Here is a 6583-nt window from a genome sequence, read left to right on the forward strand (position 1 = left end):
CATACTAAGTATCCAGTATCCCTGGAAGAAAAATAACCCCGTCTAGATTATTTTTAAGCTTATATTCATCGTCTAAACCTAATTCTTATTTCTGAATATCCTTAAAGTTTGTCTTCAAAGTCCCAGCTATCCAAAGCCCCCCAACCAGGCAAAATCATACATTTATCGCTTTCTGGGCAAAAAACAATTAAAAGGTTTGACTTACCACGAGAAAAGCTTTTGGGTGCGGCCACGGGACTGACACCTGGAAGGCGCCGTTCCACAGACTCCTTAACAAGGACACTCCGTACGGTAACATCAGCATGTACACCACCATCAGGGCGGCCGCGTCACGGTCACGGTCAGGTTTACCGTCCGAATAGGAAACTGGTTCGCATTTCTCGACATTGTCTTTAGGTGGACGCAGGTATCTCACCAGAGAGATCGCGGGGAGTTGGGACAGAGAGTGTCTTACAAGAGCGGTGTAAGGACTAGCCGACTGCTGCCCACCTCTGTGTCAGTGACCTTAGCAACAGCAGTGTAATGGAATAATGGATATTAGTACAACTACTATATCCAGGACTGTCCTTTGAATGACCCCAGTTTGCGCCTATTAGCAGTATCGAGCGACGACTGTGACAAGTAATGGGCTGTAGCAACAATCTGTATTGCCAATCTTGCCCGAGGGCTAATATAACGGCAAGGAAACAAGTCTTCAGATGCTAATAATCATAGTGTATATAACAAGGGAGATAAAACAAACAAGTGTCTAGTCTACTATAAGTTTGTACATTGCCTATTGTAGGATTTGACCGCTATATTTGAAGGTACAGGTTCTTTATCAATACCTAATAGAGTGTCACAGAAAGAGGGGTCAACGACATAGAGGACGATGACATATCGTGTCACTCACTCAACCGCATGTTGTAACAAAATAGAGCTGGGTTTCACAGTAGAATTTTTTCAACGTCGTCTGCTACATGTGATTCAGATACAGAAGCTGGTGTGTTACGCAGAAGGGCGGTTATACCGGCTATACAGATACAGAAGCTGGTGTGTTACGCTGAAGGGCGGTTATACCGGCTATACAGATACAGAAGCTGGTGTGTTACGCTGAAGGGCGGTTATACCGGCTATACAGATACAGAAGCTGGTGTGTTACGCTGAAGGGCGGTTATACCGGCTATACAGATACAGAAGCTGGTGTGTTACGCTGAAGGGCGGTTATACCGGCTATACAGATACAGAAGCTGGTGTGTTACGCCGAAGGGCGGTTATACCGGCTATACAGATACAGAAGCTGGTGTGTTACGCCGAAGGGCGGTTATACCGGCTATACAGCGTTTTCTGACTGCCGCTTTGGATGAATGTAGGTCCAGCAGTGCGCTAGCGTCAGTGTGCAAGGAGCGAACAAAGAGAATATTAATGGTCAGGTCGCATTGAACATGTCGGTTTCGTTGTTCACATGACTTTTAAAATTTGACCTTGTGATGTACGTGATTTTTTATCTACATTTCATACGCCTCTTCTGAAAGGAAAAAAAAAATTCAGACAGTAGACAAATTTCCTCTTTGCAGGAAAACTGCCATTTTGTGCATTTTGGAAACCGGGTGCAGACGGGTTGTTTTGAACCGACTCTGTCAGCTCTATGTTCCACATTGTTTGGCCTTGCATTGTCCTGAAACACGATGAGAGCGAAGAATCGAATATCTCTCGGGTTCTGGATGGCACTTGCCATTGTTTTTTCATCTCATACGGTAAGCGTGCATGTTTCTATCTAGCGTTTTTTAACAAAATAAAATGGTAATGTTTCTTGTAACAAAAGGCCTATATTTCTTCCCAAAAATATGATCGATCCCTAGAGCTTTTCATCTCGTAAAAATTGCTCAGAAGTCCTCGGGAAGAAACCCTAGCATAGAAAATTCAGGGGGAATGAAACACCCCTTTAAAAAAAGTCCCAGGGAGCACACCCTAGGCAAAAAAAACAGTCATAATGGCCTCTGTAACAATATATAACGCTGTATATCTGTGATTGTAAATGTGTTGTTGTGGCTTCTATGTTTAAATAAAGATGTATACAATATAATAAATGAACAAATGTATGTTTGAATAAAGATGTATAAAAAAATTTAAAAAAAGATTAAAGACTACACGGGCATGTAAAAAAATGTAAACGAGTTTAAATATTGACAAGACAATACACCATTAATAATCAACAAGAACGAGACATTGAAAGTATGGTCGGGAATGTATTTCGGATATGCATTAGATTACAATGGCTATGTGCACATTTGTTATGCTAACATCACTTTTTCACATGCCTTGAATGTTTTTTTTCTGTCTTGACGCGCTATTTTTTTTTCAGGCAAAAGTTCAAAAGGCAGTACATGTAAGACAACACAGGCCAGAACAGCCCACATGTACGCGTTTGTCGGTGCGCCACAGTTTTGCAACGCCGCCTACCGGTATCAAAATGCCTTACAGAGAATGACTGATGTGTCCGTCAAAATCCTGGATAAAACAGGTTCATGTTTGTCTTTTCTGTAATTCTGAAGTTTTCTTTTTACACGGCATACATCAAGCGACTTGTCGGTAACATGTTGTTTTCTATATATATGCCCTGAGTACGCTAAAGAAATAAACCTAGATCCTGTCAATTGCTGGCAAACATCATGCAAAGATGGCAAAATATTGCAGTCAGATTTCGCTGAATGCCGACAGTTAAAAGTAAAAACCATAACAGTTTTCCTTTGTGGTACAAACCCTAGGCTGCGCGGGAAAGCCCGACGGGTCTGACTACCGAGGAAACATCTCTGTGACCAGGAGTGGGAAAACCTGTCAGAGATGGGACGTCAACTTTCCACATGATACTTATTACGGCCCAGAAGAGTACCCTGAGTTGGCGTAGAATTGCAAAGAATAGAATCGACGCACACACACAATAAGAGGGGCGTTCACACTAGCCAAACCAAGGACTAAAGCTAAAACCAGAACATTTGTATACAGGAGCATAAAAACATACAACACCCTACCTTCTCACATCACAGCTGGAAACGCTCGCACATTCAAAGAACACATCAAGCAATTGAGTAATGGAAAGAACAAGCACATGCGTCTTGACACATGGTGGTAATTTTTGTATATGATTGGTATATTGAAGTTATTATATTATGTTATCATTATGATTACCTTTATTTATATTTATGTTCAGTTCACTCAATTATGTTAAGCAATTTTTGGTATTACTTCTGGGTTTCCTTATTTACTATTATCTATACAATGATTCCGTTTTTTATGTTGACCTCTGACCTCTCCGCTCATTTTTAAGTTCAACATATTCGATTTTGTATGATTTACTATCTAACAATTGTTTTCGTTCTTCCTGTATTTGATTTAATTGTATTGTTATTGTATTGATAAAATTGTATTTAATTAGGCGGACTCCAGGAAGATTAGTGTATAAATTGTTGTACACTAATGGAGATCTTAATAAAACAAACAAACAAAACTACTGCCGCAACCCAGGCGGTATGGCGACCGGCTTGTCGTGTCACACAACGGACCCTAGCACCTGCTGGGAGTACTGCATCAACCCGGCATGTCCTACAGGTACGGATTCATTTTGTCTTCATCTTCTCCCTGTTCTGTTCCTCTCTTCTGTTTCTGTCTCTTTGATGTTTTCTACATTTTTCTGCACGATATTGAATAGTCTCTAATAAGGCTGCAATTCTACGAATTTGTTACATTTCAGGAATCGCAGAGACGTGGCGGTACGATGGCCGATGTGGTATGAGCTACCCTGCTCCAGAAGCGACGCCTGGCGATATAGTCCTTATAATCACAAACCCTGTTGCTCTGCGTTCGGCTGGTATGGGAATGGTTCCATCTACTGTTCGTGTCCGAACTGTGTTGACTACAGAGCTAATGTCAACTTACAGGAGTGACTGAAATATCGTCTTTATGTAATAATTTTGAAGTCCAAGAAAGCTGTGTCCAAAATTAACACCATAAGATATGTTGTTTCTAAGGTGTGTCCAATATTTGTTACGGCTTGGGCATGTTTGAGCAAGCAACGACCCCTTGTGGTGTGAAAACGAGTTACAGGTATCAACATTCACGGCTCACTGTTGATTTCAACTTAACTTATTCGGTGGTGTTGTTTTGCAGAAGCAAAATAGTGTATAATATGACAAACCCATTGCGATTGCAATAAGATTAAGATGGAGCAACAATACTACGAGTAGAAGAGTACGTATTCATATGTGGTTTGTCTTCAAATTACTGTGGTGTTGTCTTTCCTGTTTATATGCCTACACCATGTTATACAAGGTTAGATTATGTTATATTATTATATAGCTAGATGACGTGGACTAATCAGAAGTCACCATTGCATATCGGTTATGACGCTGTCATGTCATAGAAGGGCCACAAGTGGTGAATAATGAATCAAGTGGTGAATAATGATACAAGTGGTGAATAATAAATCAAGTGGTGAATAATGAATCAAGTGGTGAATAATGAATCAAGTGGTGAATAATATGGCATGCACAGATATCAAACTTGTTTATCCCATATCTAAAGATTTATATCTGTATAACCGTATAACATTCCTGGCATCTCACAGGCATGCAGCGCGAGAGCAGTTGGGTGGTCAAGCCCCCCCCCCCCCTCTCACTGGACCCGCGGCAAGCCGGCGGCGTCGCTGTGGCCGATCAAATTGACTCATCGACAAAAAATGAATGTTTTTAAGCTCTGTGTGTTTTTGTTGTCTTTTTGGTGATACTTGTACGTTTTGAATGATATTTTCATTACAAAGTCAAGGGTAACACAAATCCAGTTAAAGACGCAGCGACGCCGCCAGCGTGCCGCGGGTCCAGTGAGACGGGGGGGGGGGGGGCTTGAACAGCTGCTCTCGCGCCGCGTGCCTGTGAGAAGTTATACAGATATAAATCTGAGACTACATGTTTGATGAACCTACATATACTTAATATCCTTGAAAAATTAAACACTGTTTGGCACTGTAGTATCAATCCGCGTGGCAATCAGACGGGGACAAATCCAAGACATAGTCCGGGCCGTTCAACATCTCATTTATCTCCTCCGTTTTTAGAGTACACGGGCCTTGGAGAAAAATCACAGAGTTTTAAAAGCTTTATAATTATCAATCTACAAAGATAGAAGTTTCGACCAAAGAAGAGCTAAAGATGTACTTAGCACGTCTTATTGACAGAAAACTCATGTCTTGCTAAAAACAATTATGTCCCACATCAAGAAAAGTTCTGAAAGACTTAAGAATAGGCGTTGATGTACAAAGTTCTGTCCCGAACATGTTTCAAATCAGTTTTAAATAATAAAAAAACACTAGATGCTTTTCAAAATGTAAAGTGCGGCATGAACGCCCCAATTTCAGTAGCTCTACGCTATGACTTATACGTACACAGCTTGCCAAAAACAAACTGATAATAACTCAACAATCTGAGCTCTCAACAACGTACCTTTCTCTTCGCGGTCCAAGGTTCTCGGCCATGAACAACAACCCTCCACTACCACTTCTGTAGAAACAACTAGAACCACTAGAGCCATGTTTTCCCCTGCCATCCCCGGTACGAAATAATCCTCTTCTATTGGGTTTGTAGGGCGTGGACGTCATCCATAAGGGGTCGCTGGGTTCCACAAATACACACCTCCAAATGGTTGATAACTCTTTAGAGCTCGCTGTTAACTATGTCTAGACGTCTATATAATATAGCTATAGGTCTTCTAAAACGTATTAGTGGTCACTGACCTTTTGAATAGTTGCTTTTTCCTTATTCTTAAGCCGAAACCTCGAGGTCGTCTCCTTTGCCTGATTTTTTTTTTAGATTTTATCATGTCGCGAAACTGTTCCCTGCATCTTTTAAAATATACGTTATTTGCAGTAGTTCTTAATCTGAGCGACCAACACCAATGCGCTGCTTTGAATTCTGTACCTGTATGGCCAATATAACCGCCCTTAGGCGTAACAGGAGCTGGTATATATATTCTGTACACTGAATGATATTTCGTAAGATTCAAATCAATAACTTGTGCGGTAAGCATTTAAACCTAAAGGTAGAGACAGATATAGATAAAAACGCACCATTAACACATGAAGGACTCCCCCTAACCCAAAATATTCCCCCGCCTTTTCTAGCCTATTTTATCAACATTGCATTTTACGAACTCCACTCAATTGCAGTGGTTTTGATATTTGTTCTATGGTTTTATCATTGTGTACTAACGGTCCACTTTCCCTACCTTTCATACACTGGACTTGTTATCTAAACATCAAGACACGATTATTTTTGCGGTGTCTGACATCTTCAAATACCGTCTCTTTGTACCTAGAAAAACATGCGAAGCCAAGTGGTTTAGTGCGCATCCTAGCTACACATTATTTACGTGTACGTTTGTATGTAACTAGTCGATGGAAATGCTTGTTTCTCTTTACTTTGAGTACGTACTTTTCCTTTTGTTGACATACTTACTTAGATTATACAGCTGGTAAACCATCTCAGAGCGTAACTGCTATTATTTTTCTAGTTTGTAAGTACGAAATCTTGCAGATAGATTAAATGCACATCAC

This window comes from Branchiostoma lanceolatum, chromosome 1, assembly GCF_035083965.1.
Source record: "Branchiostoma lanceolatum isolate klBraLanc5 chromosome 1, klBraLanc5.hap2, whole genome shotgun sequence".
NCBI classification, from domain to species: Eukaryota; Metazoa; Chordata; class Leptocardii; order Amphioxiformes; family Branchiostomatidae; genus Branchiostoma; species Branchiostoma lanceolatum.